General features: G+C 38.9%; 1 long non-coding RNA gene across 1 annotated transcript; it reads left to right on the forward strand.

Moving 5' to 3' along the window:
* The first annotated feature begins 13,237 nt into the window (after positions 1–13,237).
* On the forward strand, positions 13,238–22,682 carry LOC118674832. The gene is made up of 6 exons (XR_004973713.1): positions 13,238–14,019; positions 17,215–17,342; positions 18,011–18,074; positions 21,302–21,411; positions 21,817–21,907; positions 22,359–22,682. It is a non-coding gene; the product is annotated as an uncharacterized LOC118674832 (long non-coding RNA).
* Positions 22,683–23,110: the final 428 nt, after the last annotated feature.

Here is a 23,110-nt window from a genome sequence, read left to right on the forward strand (position 1 = left end):
TCCTTCCGGACGACCTTCGGGACGAAGCCGGGATGTGAGGGAAGCCGGGTCCTGGGTGCCAGAGGGAAGCTGGTGCTGGCAGTCAGGGGAAGGAAGGCCTACTCCTGCACAAATTTTGTGCATTGGGCCTCTAGTGAGTGTGTGTGTGTGTGTGTGTGTGTGTGTGTATGTGTGTGTCTGTAAATATATATATATATATTTACAGACACACACACACGTAATTTGTCTTTCTTATTGCTTTAAGTTCTTTGCGAATCAAGGAAATAAATCTTTTGTCATATGTGTTGCAAATTATTCCTGGTTTATTATTTATCACTTAAATTTTTCTAGTTTGTCATTTGGCATTTAATAGATGTGTGTGTGGAAAACAAGACACCTCTGGATTTTTAAAAATATTTTGTATAAGTTTATTGATTTTCTTCTGAGTGTGGCTTCTAGTATATTCCCTAAAATTTTAAAATTTTGAACAAGTCTATAAATTTGTTAAACTAATTATGTAATAGTAAGTTTGAAATGTTACACTCTGAAGTGATTCTAGATAGATATTAAAGAAGAGATTAAATCAAGGCCCCCAGTTCCATAAGATATTAATGTTTAAAATTACAAAGAAGAGATTAAAAGCCTTCAGTTTCTTGAAGATGTGAATTTTTAAAGTTACATGTTTTCCTTATTTTATCTTACATCAAAGCCTATTGCATAAAGGAATAAATCCCAACCATAAGCACATAAATATCCTTTGAAAAAAAGGGAAATAAAAATAGTGAAATGCTCCAAGAATCAAGGTTAAAATATGATTTTAGTAGCAAAGTAGCAGGATTGTGAAGCTGGACCTCAGAAGTTTATAGCCTTATTACGTCAGTCACTTACCTCTCCAGTCCCTGGCTCTCCCAGGAATAGAGCGAGTGTAGGAATGGCTCACTGGTTTCCAAGCGATGTTTGAAAGACCCTAGAGCAGTGGTTCTCAACCTTCCTAATGCTGCCACCCTTTAATACAGTTCCTTATGTTGTGGTTGGTGACCCCCAATTTTTGTTACAAATTGAACATAATTAAAGCATAGTGATTAATCACAAAAACAATATGTAATTATATATGTGTTTTCTGATGGTCTTAGGCGACCCCTGTGAAAGGGTCGTTTGACCCTCAAAGGGGCCGCGACCCACAGGTTGAGAACCGCTGCTCTAGAGCTTAGAAAAACCCTGAAAGGGTCTGTGAAGCAAAAAATAAACTTTGACTCAACTATATCTATCACGAGAACCCCCAGTTAACTCTGAGAGCCGGAAACTAAAAACAAACATCTTGTCAGATCTCCTCTGTCCACCCAGTGGAAGCCCATATGCACTGTGAAATGTGCTTATGCGTATACACTTGTGAACTGATAGATCCAGTTCTTCCATAAACATCTGACTGTATGAGGAATGTTTTAAATTGCACACCTGTGTGCTAGAACCAGCCTTTGATACCGATGTGATTATTTATAAAAAGGAATAGATTGGCTTTGCTGAATTCACCGATTTCTAAACTTCGCCTCTACGTTTCTGCCATTTCAAGGCTGTCTTGATTAAGATGTAGGAGGGAATTAAGTTTATTCACGTTGGATTAATGAAACGCCGATTTGAATAGAGTGTTCCCTGCAGTATTGAGTACTTCTCCTTCGCTTTTCTAAAATCCTCTTTCTTCACTCCTTGAGTTTAATATATGATTATTTCCCAGGAAGTACTCACATAGAGTGTTTCAAACCACGCATGTGGCCATTTTATATCGGTTGCAGTATTTGGAAATTATGGTTTCATTATCTCTTGGACTGCTCTTTAGAAAGAAAAATGTGTGTGTGTCCACCATTATAAGTTTTGGAGGCTTTGGAACACTATTGAGATTGAAGTACTGTGCTTGCAAAAAAATTGTTTCTAACAAAAGGCGTGCTTTGAATTTTCCTTTCTACAGCCTTTTTATTCATTTTTTTTTTTTTTTAATTCTCACATGGTGTTCTGAAGCAGTTACAATGACTCTAGGGGCTGAATTCAGCTTTGCAAATATGTTAAACGAAATTATCAAGCATTCCCCTTCATCTAGAAATATCATCCAAGGAAAAAAAATAAACCTTTGCTAGCTAGCGTTGCACAACGAGCAAAAGGATTTAATCAGCACCATTACTTTCTACTGACAAGCTCAAGATTGTACTGTCTCTGAGAAAGGAACTATTTGTATACTTCTTTTAACACAGTTACCCTTGTGTTCACGACTTCCTGAGACCCAGTGCACCTCAGTGATGGCGTGCAGATACCCGTGTGCTTGAACATGCATGATGTGCCTTGTTTAAAGGCTTACACTTGAAGCTCATATGATGTTTAAACATCCGCTCTGGGAAACTGAGTGGCCTGCAGATACCATCATTGAGATCAAACGACGGTTGAAACTGCTACATACCATCCAAAGGTGGTCGCCAGGACCCACCGCCATCATTGGGTGCAATGAGATGTGTTGTCCCTGTGGAGTTTCATGGATGGCTCATGGATCACATGAATAAATGATGGTTTATAATGACTCCACCACCGGTGGGAGCTTACATGTCACTGCTTATATGTTGCTTCGAGCTCTAAATGTTTTAATCAACTTGTTAAATAAGAAAAGCTTTCAGTTGGCAGTCTCTTCCTGATAACATGTTGTACAAAAACTCTGAAAAATATCAAGCTGGCTTTCGGTTATCCAGAAACTGACTTTTCTGTATTGTTATTATGCACCATTTTCCTATAAACCATCACACTGAACTTTGTCTTTCAATCAAAGAATGGTGAGGAAAAGGAGGGAAGAAGTTAATGAAGAAGCTGGTTTCCCTGCCTTGGCTTCCCTTCCGTGAAAGTTATGAAAAGGTAGGTAAGTCACTGGCTACGTGAGTTTTGGGAATCACTTGTCCATTAGTCCAGATATATATATAATTTCAGAGAGGAGGTGGGAGGGAGAGAGAGAGAGATAGAAACAGCAATATTGAGAGAGAATCATTGATTGGCCACCTCCTGCATACCCCATACTGGGGATCAAGCCTACAACCTGGGCATGTACCCTGACTGGGAATTGAACCATAGCCTCCTGATTCATAGGGGATGCTCAACCACTGACCCACACCGGCCAGGCAGTCTATATTTTTAATGACCACAAATAGTCTAGCTATATTTTTAATAACCACATTCTGTGCTATTCTGAAATAGTGGAAATCCTTTTATGTCTGAGTGAACACAGAATCTGACTACATCCTACTTATTTACCCACGTCCCTGTTTAGACTTTTCGGTATTTTCTTTTTATATAAGTTATTAATAAACTATGCATATTCAGAGACGATAACAATGTAAATAAATTTCAAGGAGCTTACTATACCTCTCGCTTAATATTTTCACTGTTTTAATAAACACATTATTCTATTTCTATTGAGGTCCAAGTTTCAAATTAAATAGGAAAAATAACTCAGGAATTAGTTTATCTATTTTTTAGCCATATAAAGATAGATAGATAGATGATACAGATATGGAAGACATTCATGTATACTTTCAGGATAGTGTATACATTGCTCAGTTGAATGAGTCCATTTTTTTTAGCTGAAACTGTTTGTTTCCATGGCTCTTAGGTAAACTTTGAAAGCTACCTTCTCTGATTCCTCCCTGTGGGGGTTGAAATGTCAACACTCCAGAAGGACTCAGACACACTCGCCATTCCCTTCAAGACGAGTGGTGATTGCAATGAGATTTGAGATATACTGGCTTCTCTTCTCTCTCCAAAGAAGTGGGGGGATAAAAGCAAACAGACAACTGACATTAAATTTCCAAATTAAAGGTAAAAATGGGAACTTCTTACCTGCTTAAATATTGTTTTTCATAACATTAAATTTAAATTCTCTAAGAATAAGCTCCTTTTAAAAAAGTGCCCTTAAATTGTATGCTTTCATGCTATTAAACATTTATTTCCTTCAAGTACATCAGGAATGTCATTCATACTGAGCCCTGTACTATTTTTAATCATAAAACACAACTAGGCTTATTGACTATGAATGCATTCTATAGTGTGCTGCATTATAAAATGCTGTGCTCTGCTTTTATGGAAAAAAGTTTTTCATTGTAACTCTGGCTTGTGCATATTATAACAGCTCTTTTCTGGTCACATCCAGTGAACTGAGTCACCTCCGCTCCAGTGCCTGGAGTCTCCTCCCATGAATGTTTCTTACGGGCAATGCATATTCAATGGTTGAATGTCTCTGAAGAAAGACCAATATGGAAAGTTCATAACCTTTATGAATACTCTGGGTTTTGTTTTTATTTTTTAGTATATATGTATCAGGCAAAAATTTTCATATGTTCACTTTTCAAAGAAAGGTTAAGTAGCCTTCACAATCAGAATGGAAGTGCTGCTATTTTTCTCAAGAACGTTTTATTTTGGCATATGACATAATAATTATCTTCCTCAATTAGCAGCCCATTCAGAATATCATTGCCACTAAGTTTACGTCACCACTTGCCTTCTGAATGGTCTGAATATTTGATCCAGAAAATAGTAAAAGGTTCTCTTTCAAATCACTGAATAAAAATGTTTCTTTGTTAAACATCTGAATTTATAAATTGTAAATCAGAGCCTATTCAAATGGTAGAAAGTACGTATTGTTGAATCCAGGGTCAAGAAAGGCAAGAACTTTTATTATGCTTGGAGAACTCTTTCCCTACTTTTCTCTTGTCACTTAATAGTATATAAATGCTAAGTATAAAGTCACCATGAAAGGAGCTGATGGCCACTTAACAAGCTTTTATTGGGGCAAAATATTTCTAGTCCAGAAAAACAAGTAAAAAGTAACATGGGATCTGGGCCTAAGCCCATGGAGAGGTCTGTGCGGAGGGATGTGCCGGGAGCTGCCAGCAGCCAGTATTCCCAGCGCTGAGGTGAGGGAGTCCGGGCCCTGAGGGAGCACCCTGGGGGCAGTCCTCCCACTTCTGTCACTCTGGAGCCATCATAACTCAGTGGCATTTAGACCACTCCCCAAGCCCATACACTGTGAACGCCGGAGCCCTCAACGGAAGCAGGCGCACATGGTCGGAGTGTCTGTCTTCAATCCTGTGTGTCTCTTGCAGGAGGAAACTATCCATAGAGCCGTGGGCTGGAGGCCATCCTGGGGTCTATCTGGCTGCGAGGGGAGTTCGGCTTTCATCCACTCCTCTGGCTGGACCTGTCATCCCGGTATGAGAACCTTAGCATTCTCAGCTAAAGCCTCTTCCAGCATCACAGGTGATTTATGGGGGTAGACTTTTTCATATGGCCATATTGAGGAGCTGTCAGGTGTGTTGATTAAGTACTCGGGCTCCGGAGGCAAACGGCCAAGGTTAAAAGCAAGAGGGGAGCCTGCCACCTTGGAGTCTGTCAGCGGCTTCTCTGTGCTCTCGTGCAGTTGCCTAGCATGTGAGTCAGGGATGACGATGATGATAGTAACTACCTTAAAGGGTTGTCACATGAAATTAATCTATATGACACTTGGCAAAGTCTGGAACATGGTAAGCACACATTCGTTACAAGAACACTAAATTGTAGTAAAATTATATTCTAAATAACTTCAATTGTACACAGTAACCTGTAGTCATACTTGATGTATTTTTGTTGCTGTTAATCCTCAACTGAGAATACTTTTTCCATTGGTTTTTTGAGAGTGGAAGGGAGGGAAGGGGGGGGAGGGAGGGGAGGGAGGGAGGGAGAGGGAGGGAGAGAGAGAGAGAGAGAGAGAGAGAGAGAGAGAGAGAGAGAGAGAGAAACATGGATGTGATTGAGACACGTTGATTGGTTGCACGCACCCTGACCGGGCCAAGGATTAAACCTGCAACCCAGGTATGTGTCCTTGACCAGACATTGAACCTATGGCCATTAGGTGTGTGGGTTGATGCTCTAACCACTGAGAAATACTGGCCAGTGCTCAGGGTATTTTTAGAGCATCCCTGGTTACAGGTACAAACATCACAGAGTCGAGAGATTCAAGGATGGGGCCTCAGACACATGAGGAATTATCCTCACATCCCCTGTAAACACTAAGAGAAATCAATGCAGGGTGAGAATAGGGGGTCTGAGAGTGCAAAGGAGGCACCCCAACCAGCCTGGGAGGAAGGTTAAGTGAGGGGGCAACTGGTGGGCTATGCTGTCCAGATTGTATACCAGTTCTCTATCACTGTCTTCAATTACCACAAACTTAGTGGCTTAACACAATGTAACCGTTTTGCCTTAGCTTTGTGGAGATCATAGATCTGAATGGGTCTCAGTGGACAAAACCATGTCAACAGGGTTGTGTTCCTACCGGAGGCGCAAGGGGAGAATCGTTTCCTTGCCTTTTCCAGGTTGGAGACGGCCCCTTCCTTCACCTTCAAATCCAGCGACTGTAAAGAGCCCCTTTCGCATCACCCTGCATTATTCTTACCCAGTGGTTGGGAAACTGCGGCTCACGAGCCACATGCGGCTCTTTGGCCCCTTGAGTGTGGCCACGAAGTTTCAATCACACTGTACGTGCGCGCCCGCACGTGGTATTTTATGGAAGAGCCACACTCAAGGGGCCGCAGTTTGCCGACCACTGGTCTCACCTACTGTCAGCCTTCCCCTTCCAGTCTCAGGACCCTCCTTATTGCATTGGGCCCACATGGATAGTCTCCACAGTATAAGGTCAGCTAGTTAGCAACCCTAATGCCACCTGCAACTTAACTTCCCCTTAGACATGAAAGGGATCATAGCCCCAGGACCCGGCAATTAGGACCTGCTCATCTATGGGAGGTCTTCATTCTGCGCGCCAGTGGAGTCCAAATGTCAGTTAGCCTAAGGAACAAAACGGGGAAGGAAGAAAGAAATGCAACACCGAGGACTGAAAATGTTCTTTAATATACACTGACTGGCATAAAGGGAAGAGGTCCACGCGTTTCTACAGTTGCTTAAATTTTCTCAGCTACATTGGTATTAGCAAAATGCCTTCTTTTTTCTTCCTGAGAGTCATGAGGTGTAACACAAGCATCTGATTGTTAGCAAAGTAAATGGGAGAAAGCGAAGAATGATTTCATCTTTGCTGCTCCGCAGAGATTTCGTTTACATGTTATTAGCATTAATCTGTGAGCTTCACATCCTTTCCGTTGCTATTATTCTTACTAGAACAATTCAGCTTCCAGGGCATTATAAGGTCACTCTAAACTGGGTGGGGGGGGTAGTGTTTGGTTATATATGAGCTTACCCTACTACTGTTTACACTTTATTATGAAATTATAAGGTAAAAACAGTACATAATGATAGTTTTAAGACATCAAGCAGGACATGGAGTGTTAAATAGTAATTTACAAATTCTCCATACTTCCCTATTTCAGTTCCAATTCTTAAATATAATTGCAATTCATATTTGCTGTGCATCATTTCTTCCAGACATTTTTTAAAAATGTATTTTTATTAATGTCAGAGAGGAAAGGAGAGGGAGAGAGAGAGAGAGAAACATCAATGAGGGATCGAGCCCACAACCTGGGCATGTGCCCTGACCTCCTGGTTCATAGGTTGATGTTCAACCCCTGAGCCGGTGCAGCTGGGCTGGACATGTTCAGGCACACATGTGTGACAGTGAGCAGTCAGGGTGACATGTTCAGGCACACTGTGTGACAGTGAGCAGTCAGGGTGACATGTTCAGGCACACTGTGTGACAGTGAGCAGTCAGGATGACACATCTAGCGTTCTGCAGCACGGTGTGTGTATATGCCCAATTGCTGGTTTGAGATGACTGTTTAATAAGGAAACATTTATATATTGATGTTATTTAATGTCTTTCTGCTTTTTCAGAATCACTTTTATTTATGTACCTTAGTTATTTGAGAAGAGTTGTAAGGTTTATTCTTTGTGTATGGTATTTTCTTCCTCCTCTTGTTTTTTTTATTAATGGTCCCTTCTCAATGGTCTCTTCTCAAGAAAGGAAACCCCTGAACTACAAGCAATTACCTAACACATCCCCTCTCTTTGGACACGTCCTTCTGTCACATCCTTGAACACATTGTCCCCTGGTTCTCTCTGCTTCAGGGACATCAGCTTCTGCCCCCTTATCTATCATCTTCTCTGTGGCTCTGCCAGAACCGGGAGTGAAGTTTCCTACCTGCTACAGAGCAGGTTATCAGGAAAGTCAATTGGTGTCTTATCTTTAGTAATTTGTGGAATTTCTACATTTCCACCCGTGTACTACAGGGCCATCTCCAGTGGGGACTTGGCATGAATTCTAAGTCCTGGCGCAGCAGCCGCTACCTAGTCCTGCAACCTTTGATAAATTATTCACCACTTTGGGCCACTATGCTGTTATCTACAAAGTGGGCCAGCACAGAGGGCTGGATTTTGAACCATATTATGAGCCCTGGGGTTCCGTGGGGCAGCCAGAGAGTGAAGGTGGGGGCGGGGAAGATAATAGGGAGCTTGCCTCCTTTAGTTTGCTTGGATTTTAGAAAATACAGGGCTTAATCCTTAAATAAAATTCTGAAATCCGACTAAATAATCTCTATAGCCATATCTCTGAGAAGATACTATAGAACCTCCTGTTTTGTGAGCTAGACACACAATACGTGTGGAACTTGCCTGAAATCAAATTAAGTCGTAATTTACTGTTTTAAAAACATGGAAAGATCTCTGCATTGCAGTAGACTCAAATGCTTTTAATTTGATATTTGTATTATCAAAAAGCAAATATATTAGAAATCATTTTGAAATGAACCTTTTTCATCACTGTAAAAATTCATATATCTTTTGGAAACTCTGTCCTTTTTTTTTAAGTCAACAATTTTCCAGTACTTTCTACTTTCCCAAACAGGAGTAATTTCTCCCAGTCATGGGAATCTACTGACTCAAAACTCCCACAACTAAATTTTTATGTTTATTTTATAATTACTTAGTTGTGCTAGACTAGAGATGGTAGGATAATTACCAGGAACACATGTAGCTGGACCTTTCAACTCGTGTGTGCGTGTGTACCATGTGTTCCTTGCTTGGCTGCAACTATATAGTTTGGGCAGACTGATTAATCTCTATGTCTCTCTCTCTTTCAGAATCTCTAAAATGCTTTTGAGAGTTAAAAGTTATAGTTTATATGCTAATCACTTTGTTCAGTGCCTAGCAGATAGTAAACTGCAAGTGGCTACTAACATTGAATTGCATGTTGCTTCTGTGTAGGCCCAAGAAAGTCAAACCTTAAACTCCAGTGCCAAATTTAAGGAAAAAATACACATGCATATTTTATAAATGTTATCATCATTATTGAAAGAGAATAACAGAACTATTTAGGCATATATATATATATATATATATATATATATATATAAAATCATATTCATGAAAGTGAATGATTGTTCTTTTTGTTTGACCTGGGAATATCTATAATCCAAAGAAAAGAATATCAGTATAAAGACCACTGTGGAACAGATAGTACATTTTTGGGGGAACAATAAACAGAGGGAGCAAATACAAATATCAAAAACTCACCTCTGCAGCACCCAGAGCAGACATTGCTGAATAGCATCCTTTTTATTTTTTAGATATGCTGCATTATCTTATTATTCTCAGCACCAAACTCCAGGCAGCCCCCATTCTAATGTAATGTGATAAAGATGGGCACAAACATACATAAAAACTGTCAATGAGTTTATTTCCTCCATATAAAAGTAAAGCATGAAAGCAACAAGTAGTAAACTAAAAAAATGTTCATATAACTCAAACATCTTTAGGAAAATTTTCCTAAAATGAATAGTTATTATAATGAAAGAAGAAGACTGGAAAATAAATGAGATTGATGTTGAGCTTATTTTTTAAATCTCTGATTTAAAAGAATAATTTTTTGCCAAAACAGAATAATTATGAAGTAATGAAGACTCTGTAAAATACATATTAATCAACTATAGAATTTGAATGTGCATGTAAATTTATAAGCAGTGTGAATGAACTTATTTAATATTCAAAGATACAAAGTAAATTCCTAAGTATTGCCATTTTATTTAATTTTCCTCAAATCTCCAAAACAATTTTTGTAAAATATATTCCTACTTAAATAAAATCAGAATATAATTTCATTTAAAGATGCATTTTTACAGCACATTTATCTAGTCAGTAGATGTTACACTGGAAAAGCATGAAAACAGAGAGCCAGTAAATCAAATTAATATACTCTTTCAAATGTAGGATCCCAGAATATTGGAACTAAAAACATTTTTAAACTCTAACTGATCCAGCCTTCCTCAGCCGTGTTTTTATTTTTTATCTTTGTACTAATATTTTCCCTTCAACCATTTATATTTTTATCTTATATGTAAGACATATGTATTCTATATAACAACATGTATTCCTAGAAATCACCTGAGAGTTATTTTAAAACAGGATATAACCTAATTTAACATCTTTCCCTTCTTAAACTATGCATAGAAACTTTTAATCTACAAAATAGTCACAAATAATGCATAATATTATGTTTTAATACAGGATGTATTGTATTATATGCATAAGCCCATACACAAAGAATAAGATACAATTTTCAATGAAAAAAGATTATTACATCGGAATCCATTTTGACTAACATTTGAAGAAATATCTTATGTAAGGCTGCTACAGACTTGGTAAAATAAGGTAAGTACTATAAGTTACAGCAATTACAGTTGAATGAATAATAAGATGAATATTGTAATGCACAGTGAAAAATGAATACAGCTTTCTGTGCTGGTTTTCACCAAATTGTGTTCCTTGGACCATTAGTTTTAGAGTAGGTAGTGTTTCAATGGAAAAGGTACTTTGGTCAAAAAAGCTGTAACTATTGGGTAGACATTATCCAGCTGGCACTGCTATGTATATAAGAGCTCAGGTGCTGTCGCACGCAGGCGTGCTGTGTCTCTGGGTGGAAGGTAGACAGCTCTGCCCCATTCCCACTGACCAGGGGGCTTTTCTGTGACAGAGGACGTCACAAGAATTGTGTTCCTTAGAAGATATGCTCAAAGTGTGTTTGTGGGTGTTTTTTTTAATGTTGTACATTACCTTTCCATATGTTATTAATTACATTTTATGTGTGATGTGTTCATTTAATTCCATAAGACTTCAGTGGAAATATACATATGTATATATCATGGTTGGATCATTTTCACCAAATACAGTCTGTGAAGGAAGAACTATTTGGGTGCATTTTAAATGGTGATCAGTACAAGTAAACAAGAACAGGGGTGTTAAATTATTTTCCAAGAAACAAAATGTAAAATGACATGCATTTGGGAAGCACCACACATATACGAATGTACACACACTTAAGTATAAATATACATCAGGTCCTCAAATACCTTGTTTCATTCAACATCGTTTAATTCTTGTTTATATCAATTAGCCTATGGGAAATGGGTCTTGTTATATAACGTTTCACTTAAAATTGCAAAAACCTATGAACGATGTTAAGGGAAGGGTTACTTTATTAAAGAAATATATGTAGTTAAGTACAGTTTCTAGACAGAGCCTTTTCCTGCAGAATAATTCCCATGAGTCTACACTTAGCTTAACGATAAAAATTTAATTTCAGCTTGCCGTGTGTTCCTGATAGACATTTCTTAAGGAAGAATCAGATCGTAAGTGATCTGTAGGACTCTGTACAACACTGTAGGTTAGTCCAGGGACTCCTTATTGTCTCTGTTTGCTCTACAAGGTGAGGATTTATAGGTAAGTCAATTGATTACTTGTCCTCTGAGGTCTTGATTTCACACTTCAATAAAAAGAAGAATATTTTCCAGCATTGTTTCTTATGGGAATGTCTATTTGAAAATTAACAATTACTCTTAGGAACACTGTGCACATCTAAAAATGCATAAAAGGAGCAAATTTGTGGGGAAACCATCTTAATGAGCCATCTTTCAGGAAGGAGGAAATTCAGGAGAACTGTCAGGAATCTGCCCCTAAGCCCAGTGGGTGTTATTCTCCAAATGCAAGTCATTTGTGTTTTGTTTCTTTGAAAATAATTTAACACCATTGTTCTTGTTTACTTGCGCTGATCTCTATTTAAAATGTATCCAAGTAGTTTTGCTTCCTTCACAGGCTACCCTTGGTGAAAATGATCCAGCCAGCAGGTCGTATGTGTGATGACACACACAGAGTCAGAAATCAAACACACGCCAATTAAACGGCGTATTTATAGTTAACACCTTTGCGGGCTGTCTCTCTGGTTGCATTGTGTCTGCTGTAATTCACAGTGTATCACAGACTTAACTCAAGATGCATATAATAAAACTTTAGCTGTTTTTATTTTAAGAGATTTAAAAAACAAAACAAAAAACCCTCACTTGAAGATATGTCTACTGATTTTAGAGAGAGGAGAGAGATAGAATCATTGGTTGGTTGTCTCCTGTATGTGCCCCGAACTGGAATCGAACCTGCAACCTTTTGGTGTACAGGACGAGGCACCAACAAGTGAGCCACCTGGCCAGGGTAAGAGATGATTTTTTTTAATTATTATTCTAATAGCTGTAGACTCATAGAACAGATTTAGGTGAAAAGTACTTTATTTTAGGCCATCAAATATGCTACATATGGCTATTTAAATTTAAATTTCCCAGTTGCATTAGCCATACGTAGCTGGTGACTGTTATAATGGGTTGTTTAAATACAGAATATTTACATCATCACGGTAAGTTCTAATTGACAGCCCCATCCATCCCGTTGTAACAGTCACCAGCTACGTATGGCTAATGCAACTGGGAAATTTAAATTTAAATAGCCATATGTAGCTGGTGACTGTTACAATGGGTGGTGTAAATACAGAACATTTACATCATCACGGGAAGTTCTAATGGACAGCCCCATCCATCCCGTTGTTCCTAGAGGGGATCCCAAGGCGCATGGAAATCGAATAGGTGAGCCCCTTTATTCAAATGACTTGTTCAAGTGCATAGTTGTTAAATAGCAAAATTAAAAAGAATCTGGCCATGTGTATTCTTGAATGTGGTTGTGAAATGTGTGGGGATTATCAGCATTTTAAAAATTGGATTGACATAAGTGTTGGTGATTTTTAAAAATTTTCTAAAATGCTTTGAATTATATTTTACAAAGTAAATACATCCATCTAAAGTATAGATTTTCATGAATTTTTAAAAATGTACTCACTAACACAAGCATCAACATCTCAAGACATAGAACATTTCATCACCTCGAGAGGGTCCCTTGTGCCCTTTCCAGTCAAATCCACACCAAGGTCCAGCCTCGGGCAACCACTGATCCTTGTGTCAGGATAGATTAGCTTCCTGTTTTCTAGAGTTAAAAAGTGTCTTACATTTATATTTTATGTACTCTTTCCTGTTTGGTTTACATCCTATACATTCACTAAACTCGCTTGTGTTTTTTTAGTAGTTCTTTATATATTTATGTAGATTATTAATTTCTACATAGACAGTCATGCTATTTGTAATTAAAGACTGTTTCACAACTTCATTTCTAACAGCATAATGCCTTTTATTTCTTTATTTAGTCACTCCAGGACAACACTTAATAGAAATTATAAGCGTGAACACCTTGTGTTGTTCCTGACATTAGAGGGAAACATCCAATCTTTCATCCTGAAGCAAGAGGTTACCCGTAGGTTCTCTGTTATCTAATCTATCACAGGGATTAGACCATATGCCAATGTGGGAGCTGGTTTGCATTCTCTTTAAGGCTGTTGTCTTTGTATCTGATGTTGGAATTTTAAGTCAACAAGACAGGCAGTTAAACAGGAATGATAAATGTAAAATGGGGTGATCACAGACAAGGCGGAACCCACAAACATAGCTTGGACCTTGGAGGATGGCGTGGAGCCTGTGTAAGTGTGCACTGTCCTCCACCTTGATGATGTAGGTGTCTTGCAGGGAAAGCTGGTGCCCTTGTCAGAGCTAAACAGGCACCTGCTCAAAGGTCAAAGAAACTGGAAGAGGAGCAGTGCAGGGCTGGGCAGGCCCATGAATACACAGCTGCAAGTTTCCTGAAGCACTGCTTTCCTGTGTCCTACAAATTTTGGTGAGTTGTGTTTTCATTTAGTTCAAAATATTTTTAAATTTCTCTTGTGATTTCTTCTTTGGCCTATGTGTTGTTGAGAAGTGTCTTTTTAAATCTCCAGGTATTTGGGGGTTTTCAGCTATCTTTCTAGTATTGATTTCTAGTTTAATTCCATCATGGTCAGAGAGCCCACATTGTATGGTTTCTTCCAAATTTGTTAAGGTGTGTGATGGCCCATAATGTGGTCTATCTTGGTGAATGTTCCCTGTGAGCATTAGAAGCATGTGTAATCGCTCTTGTTGGATGAAGTAGCCTGTAGACTACATAATATCCATTTGATCGATGGTGTGTGGAGTTCAGCTATGTCCTTACTAATTTTCTGCCTGCTGGATCTGTTCATTGCTGATACACTGTGTTGAAGTCTCCACCTCTAACAGCAGATTAATCTATTTCTCCGTGCACTTCAATCAGGTTTTACCTCATGTAGTCTGACGCTCTATTGTGGGCACATACATATTAAGGATCATTATGTCTTCCTGGAGAATTAACTCCTTTATCATCATATAATGCCACTTTTCAGACCTGATAACTTCCCTTGCTTTGAACTCTGCTATGTCTGAAATTAATATAGGTACTCCATCTTTCTCCATCCACGCATTTTTCCATCCACTTATTTTAAACCTATATTTACATTTTAAACCTATATTTAAAGTATTTTTATTATAAAATACATATAGTTAAGCCTTGTCTTTTTGGTCCACCTTAACTAACAATCTCTGTCTTTGAATTAATGTATTTAGACCCTTAACATTTAAAGTGATAATTGATATAGTTGGATAACATCTACCATATTTGTTACTGTTTACTATTTGTTGTCTTGTTCTCTCTTCCTATTTTTGACTTCTGTTCTTGTGATTTTAACTGAGCATTTTATATGATTCCATTTTCTCAGCTATACTTTTTTTTAGAGGTTGCCCTAGAGTTTCCAATATACAAATATCCAATTCCACTTTCAAATACTATACCACTTCACAAGTAGTGTGAGTACCTCATGATAAAATAATCCTAACTCTTTCTCCCCATCCTTTGTATATATTTCATTTCTATATAAGATTACATAAACATATATAAACACGTATAATCAAATACATTGTTGCTGTTATTGTTAGATCAATTCAGAATAAGAAAGCTAACCATTTTTACTTTGCCTTTACTTCTTCTCCACTGCTCTTCCTTTCTCCGTACAGATCTGAATTTCTGAGGTAAATAAATCATTTTTATTTCTCTCTGAAGAACTTCTTTTAACATTTCTTGCAAAGCAGGTCTACTGGTAAAAAAAAAAATGCTCTATTTTTGCTTGTCTGAGAAAGTATTTCTCCTTCACTTCTGGGTACAGAAGACTAGGCTGGTGAGTTTTTTCTCTCAACACTAAATATTTCACTCCCCTCTCCTCCTATTTGCATGGTTTCTGAGGAGAAGCTGGACATAATTCTTACCTCTGGTCCTCTCTAGATAAGGTGCTTTTATCCTCTGCATTTTATCAAGAATTTTCTGTCTTTGATTTTCTGAAAATTGAATATAATGTGCCTTGGAGTAGGTTTTTTGCTTTCTTTTTAACATTTATTCTTTGAGTTCCCTACACTTCCTGGATCTGTGGTTTAGTGCCCTTAGCATATTAATTATAGTTGTTTTACATCCTGGTCTGATAATTCCAACATCCCTGGCGTATCTGCGTCTGGTTCGGATGCGCTCTGCTAACAGTTTTACCTCTGAGTATTCCCTGAAGCTTTTCTCCGTGTCTGGGCATGATGTGCTGGGAAAGGAAAGCCAGCACTGGTTCCAGCATAGGTTCCTGCTCTTGTCAGGTCTGAGTCTCTTAATTTACCTGTCTGTGTCTGCAGGTTTGGTGTAGTAGTTTGCCCTGTGACCTCACATCTCTGACAGATCTAAGATGAGTTATTGACTTTTTGATTTATTGTTAAGATGTAGTAATGACTTCTAAGCTTCTTACATGAAGGACTGGAAATTGGAACTATTACAGGCATTAAAAATAATTCAGAACCCATAAATATAGAACAGAAGTACAGAGCCCATACTGTAACAGGGAGATATGTTTTTAAAATATTTGAAATTATAAAGAAAAAGCAAACCTTTTTTTCTACAAAATACCATTTTATATTAATTTTGGAGAGTAATTTACTTCTACATTTTTTTCAACTCTCCCATCTAAGAAAAACTACAGGGTTTTTTCCCTTCATAAAATATAGGCCCATTGTGATGTTGACCCCCACAAGGGCATAGAGTTTTGTGAAGGTGAATATTGCTGTTGGTCTGACGAAATGGATACAGGGAGCCTTTTAAAAATAAATGTTCCTTTCCACCATGACCAGAAGTAAGAAGGACAAAAAGCTCACAATGGCCTTAATCATAATCTGACTTGTTTGGGGTAAATATTGAATTTGTTGATACCTACAAAAATATTTCTTGACTTGTTAACCTTTTCAATTGAAAAATGATTTCACTTAGAAATTAAAATACTGAAATTCAAATAATATTTAAGGGTATACAATGAAATATGTGACCTCTATTTCCATGACAGTATATTAGAATACCTTTTTTCTTAGGCCTGAAAAGAGAATATAAAGCACAGTTCTCACAGTTGTATTAAACTCCGTGAGGAAACCGTCAGGAATAGAAGGGAGCTCACTTACAGCACAGTTGAGAAACAAGGAGATCGGTTGGTCAAGAAAGAAATGTCTAAATAAGATTGCTAAATTATGTATAAGACTGGCTGTCTAAAGGCCAATAAATTAAATTATCGATATTTCCTGGTTAACCTCTAACTGTATTGAGCTCTAAACTACCTGCACATTTATCACTTGTGGGTTGTTAGTCAAATAGACTGCGACCACAGAGTTACACCTCCGAGAGCCTCGGATGAGAGAATACTTTCTAAAATGCTCCGACACAGTATCACCAGCAGCCATCACTGCGCCCCTTTCTAGATGCAGCTCCATAGGTCACCTTGTTTTCTACACCAAGGAGGCCTTTTGGGTTCAAGAGGGATGAAGTGATAACTCCCATCCCCGGCCCATCCTCACAGGAGGCTTATTTACAATATACAACCCAGACACGCCAGGCAGCGCATACTAAAAGGGTTTCTTCGGTAAGAAATCAGGATACAGCAGCCCCAGAAGACCCTCATTTATCTTCCAGCTAGTAAATTCCATCAGCGTGCCTGCAGGAGGACAAGACAGCCTGAATTGTGCCCGAGGAGGACGGAGCAGGGGTGCAGACCCACACCTCACCCTTTCTTACCCACGTGTATAACCAACAGTGCTTCTGTAAGTTGTCTAGCATTAGTTTTGGGTGGTGGTAAATGCTTTTTTAAAGTGAAAAATCATGACTTCCATACAAATATACAAATAATGCATCCCATAGATTTTATATAATACATTAAATAGCAAGCCAGCACAATGTCCCATTGGTTCCAGATAGGCCATCAGGAATGCTGGAATGAATTTACAAGCAAATGCTAAACTGGTCAACATTTACAGGACAATAAACAGTTGCATTCACTAGCATTTCTATGGAAAAATAATTTTCAGTATTATGTTTCCTGCCACCCTAAAATAGCTCAGAAACAATGCACTGGAAAACCCAGTCATGTTTTGTGTGTGTGTGTGGGGGGGGGGGGGGTAATGCATTTCAGAATGTTTCATCATTTCTCCAGCCAGTGGACACTTTTATCAGGTACAGGTATTTTAGTGGCTATTGGCAGATATTTGTTTCTCAAGTAATTGTGCCAGTTTACACTCTCTCCGCCCATCAGCTACATGGGATTCTTCATATGCTCTTGAAAATTAGGAGGTTCTGACTCTCAGTTCAGACTTCCAGAGGGTGAAGCTTGATTTGGAGCAATCTCCTTTGTAGTTCTCACGCATCCTAACTTCTCAGAGCGACAATTTGTGGTATAACAAAGAGTAAATCTGTTCTTTGTCTCTGGTTCCAGGTACAGAACTTCAAAACCCTTAGAGCTTCCTGAGAGACAGGAGTGTCTTCATCACGCTAATGAGGTAGGTCCTGGTAGGCCCCTAGGTGGCTCCAGGGTGGGGACTGGTCCCGCAAAAGACCAACCACGTGATAGAGGGGTGGAACTTTGGGCCAGCCTGACCTCTGGGAAGAGAGGGCACCTGCAGATTGCGTTCAATCACATGTCCAGCGATTTAATAAAAACTCTGGGCATGGACTCTGTGGACTTTTCTGGTGTGTAAAGACATTGACCCACTTGAGGCTGGTGTTGGACGCTGCCTTGTACTGAGTACATGTAACTTACGTGTTAAACAAGTGAAATGCGCTGATCTAACCTGAGCCTTACATCTAGCTCCTGAGTAAATCATTTGAGAAGTATCAGTTCTATGAGATGGGCCAGGTCTAGTGGGGGGTGGGGAGCTTGACGCCTCTGCCCATTTGGACAAATTCTAGGAGGTTGTGACTTAATGACGGGCACATTGTTGTGCATAGGAAGACTATGTATCATCATAGGAAAGGACGTTCTTTAGAAGGCTGATTTTCAGTTCAAAGCAAGACAAATAGACCATCTACCTTGTGGTCCAGATGGGGTGCACGGGCCACACTAATAGGATTAAGAGGGGGAAAGTGAGGAGGAGCGTGCACTGTGATTTGTGTTTCATTATCTCCAATATGAGGAGGGATCTAGTCTATAATTCACAACTATTTAATTGTGAGGCTTAAATTCAACAGAGAAAACATTTATCTCTAGAGAATTAGATTATCCCAAGAGAAAAACAAAACCTTAAAAGAACTGCTATTAGGCATTCACAAACAACACAGTGTCTTTCAACATCAGAAAAATACTTTAGCCCTCATTTTCCAGAATTCTATAGTTTCAAATCGAGATTAAGACTATGTTGAACTTTGGATACCTGGCTAAGATATTTTGGTTTTAATCTTTGCTCACACTGGGGAGTTGAGAAGTTTGGATCAGAGGAGTGAGGAGAAGAAAGTCGTGCCACAGAAATGGATCTACAATAAGCAGGTGAATCGAGGAAGGTCAGTACAAACAGAGACAACTGACATTCACTCCATATGGCTGCCAGACTTTCTCTGGGTTCACCAATTTACTCAAAACTGTGTGTTTTAACTTCCAGAGTCGCATTTATTATTTATTTCTTCCGTGCAGCGTATGCTTTTAATAAGAAACTTCATGTTCATTTTCAGGCAGGTACCCAATTTCTGAATGACTAAACAGACCTAGACATATCATGAAAACCCTTATTGTTTGAGAATTCTGGCCAATTATTAGCAACTTCAATATCAATTTTAGGAAAGAGTAGCCTCTTCATATTGCCAAAGCGAGTTGGGAAGGCCCTGGCAAGGAAGACTAGATTCTAAGCTGCTGTGGTAGGGGAGAGAGTCACACTCAATCTGAGCCCAACTTCACCGAGACAAAGGGCAGGAGTGCGAGGGAGAGCACAGCCCATCTACTTCTGGTAACTGAATTTACCCAAAGGAAAAGTCAGTCTTGTGATTTTTGTGACAGAAGGTAGCTTTGCAACCAAGAGCAAAAGCACATGTCAAAATTAGGCTCATACATTGTCACAGGGACTGGGGAGGGGAGGGGCGCTATCTTCCTTGATGTCAACATTCCAAGCGATGGGATGTAACGCTGGCGAGAGGCTTTTTAAAAGATGTGTATCTCAAAGGAGCAGAAAAGGAATGTCTAGTTACAAGTTTTCTAACATAAATGTTTTAGATAAGGGAGGTTAGAAGAATCCTGTATAAAATTTGTCAAGATGAGGGGAATATTAAAGCCATCTTAGGAAATATATTTAACCCTTTGCGGTCGTTTGTCTACTCTCAGCCACCAAAGCTTTTTTACCGTCCCGGTCGTATGTCTGCTCTCAGACACCACAGCAAGGAACCGTACGAATCTTAACTCTATTCATTCCTGTATCAGATCATAATTTCTCTGAAAGCTCTTAAGTGTCTAAGCGACCTTGTCATGAACCAAAACATTGCCCCGACAAATCGGAGATATCGAAACTCAGTATAAACAAAGCGGTCGTTCCACACTCGCCATGCAAAACACCGTGGCGAGTCAGTCGCCTTTTGAGAGTGAAGAAATCGACAAGCTTCGGAGATACTTCGCAGAATTTCAAATACAGCTTTACAAATTACATTTAACTGTAATTAGGCATTCTCGCTTGTTAAGATATTTCAAAATAATACTCCAAAATGGCAAAAAGAAAGTTACCGAAAGAAGTGTACTGCGAATCTGAAAGTAACGATGAAGAGTTTTATTTTGGCACCTTGAATACTGACTCTGACGTAGAAAGTGATAACGTTTGTAGTGATTCTACTAGTAGTGACGTAGTTCCAAAAAAGAATTAATAAATCTTGTTTATCCTTCATAATCTTGCATGTTATGTATCACTGCTCTTTCAATGGAAATTAATTCCGACCAGTACGACACCCATGTCCAAATTTAATACGACTGCAAAGGGTTAAGCTTCTTAAAATGTACTGAAGCAATTATATAGAGGGGCAGTAGATTTGTCAGAGTTGTAAAGAAAAATAGAACCAGTAGGATGTGTGTTCCATGATTTATATAAAGTGTGTCCCCCCCAAATGTATACACGCTTTAACAGCTGATAGCTCAGTTTTGAAAATGAAATGTATTTTAATAAACGCTGCCTTTATTCAAAGTGTGTATATACATTTTTGGGACACCCTATAGATATGCATGTGTGTAAATATGTACACATATGTTAAAAATATACATAGACACGTGTTTATCTACATGTGTGGAGGGAGGAAGGATTGATGGAAAGGATGGTGGAGGAAAAGGTGTTGGTTGCTTCTGCAGTCTGAAGGCAGAAGGACCTCTTCTCTGGGGTCTACATTGCAGAGTGGGTAATGGAGGATAGTCTGTTTTCCTCACACTCCACTGATTTAAATGTTAATCTGATCTTAAAAATACCTTTATGTGGCAGCATCTAAACCAATGTTTAAGTACCTGTGTACCATGACCTGGCCAAGTTGACACATAAAATGACCCCTCGCAGGCAGTGGGGCTGGTACACAGAAACGCCCTCTGAAGCTCGGATGACAACTTTCTGAAGGGTATCTCTGAGAAACGTCCTGTACCACTTATACCGAATAAATCGGTTACCTAATGGCCAAAAAAATGAGCTAACTTGACATAGACTCAGTTCTTGTGAAATGTTATAGTTTCAGAGAAGCAGAGACAATCACAATTTCTCTTTTCTGGATAATGAAGCTTTGAAATAAATGAGTATCAGGAAAGTGCCCTGAGGCAAAGAAGATGCCGCTGCGTAAGAAAAGGATCCAATTTGGGAAGCAGGAGCTGTGCTCCCCATGGTCCTCCAGGTGAGAAGCTCTGACCTTCTGATGATAAGAGCATTATTTCTGTAACTGCAGGGGACCCAGTGACAATCTGAGCGCAGAGGGCTCTGCAATTTACATTTTCACTGTGAAATGGCAAAAAAGTGGGATGTGGAAATATAGCTTTCCTTAGAGTTAGTCTACACACCTACCACCCATGATAAGCATTAGATGTCGTTCGCCTTAGAAATGATAACTTGCGATATTGTGTAGAGCTCAGTACTCTGGGAGAGTAGGAGATAGGAGAATAAAATAGAAGGGTGCATTCAAGCACTAAATAGAGATGTTAAGAAAAGCTTGCAGCAGATGAAGTTATTATTCACTGGGTGTGTTGCTTGCTATCTCTCAGATCATTGGATACACCTTAAAATGCAAATTGCTTCTTTCTAGATATTGGCAATTTTTCTCTATCCAGGGGACTGAAGATAATTTTGGCTCTCTACCCAGGGCCCTGTTTTTCAACTTCCAAAGTCCTGTAAAGGTAAAATTATTTTAATCTGTCCCCATAGGTTCCTCCTCCTCTTGGAGTCTTCACTATCCCATATTGTTCAGCTCTAAAGAGTTACTAATGAAAGACAATTCTTAACACTAAGAAAATTAAAGCAACCTACAGATTTGTGGGAACATATTTGCTAGCTATGTAATCACTTCTCAAAGCGCAACAATCTGCATAACATGGAATTATTACTCTGGTTTTCAGAGTCCATGCCCTACCTTCCTTTTTCCAACTCCACCTCCTTTTTTAAATTCATATTTAATACTGAAGAGTTGCAGAATATGCCACCTGCAAATATGTCACTTTGGCATAAGGATCATTTTTGAGCTGAAGGCAATTGAAAAGAAGCCCATACAAGGACAGCTCTCTGCCTTCCACCTAGTTGCCTAAAAGCAGGACATAAATTTATAAAGGTGTCCTCTCTTTTCTCTACCAGGAAGGACACAAGTTAATCGCCTGAGAAACTCTAAATCCTGACCCAAATGAGCCCAGAGATAGCACCAGAGGAATCTACAGAACCAACATTACTAATCAGCCCTTATCTCCTATATGTTTACCATCCCACAATTTGCTCCCAAGAAACCCAAAATCCTTTTACTTAGTCACTTTTCTAAAAAGTTATTGATCTTTTGTTAAGATGCCATCCAAGCCATGTTCGAACCACTGCATTGCGTCACTTATCACAGAGTCTTCCCTGTGCCAGAGAGATGCACATGTTAATAAAAGTCTGGTTTTTCGGTTTGCTCTGTCTTTTGTAGGGCCCCAGCCAGAGAACCTAGGCAGGGAGAGAAAAATGTTTTCCTCCTCTACAAATTAAAGTTCGCTTTCATAAACATTTTTTTTTTTTTTTTTTTTTTTTGTGAGGGATTCTGAATTTATTCCATCATCCGCACACCAGGTGGCTGAGCCTGGGTGGCTCTAGCACCCAGTGACCAGTGAGGGGAGTCAGCGGCTTTTAAAGGACTTTTGGCGGGCTTTTTTCTGGGTTGAGACTTCTTTATACCCTGAGGGGGGAGAAGGGAATGTGGTCACCCACCCACTTAGAATGCTAAATATTTGGTTCTGTTCATTTAAAAATGCCTACTTTACTGAATTCTAAAACCTTATCAATGGTATAATAACATTCCAAAAAAAATAAATTGTAGGATCAAACCTGATTTTAGGGTTTTAAAACCAACAGTAATATAC

This window comes from Myotis myotis, unplaced genomic scaffold, assembly GCF_014108235.1.
Source record: "Myotis myotis isolate mMyoMyo1 unplaced genomic scaffold, mMyoMyo1.p scaffold_m19_p_19, whole genome shotgun sequence".
Taxonomy (NCBI): Eukaryota; Metazoa; Chordata; class Mammalia; order Chiroptera; family Vespertilionidae; genus Myotis; species Myotis myotis.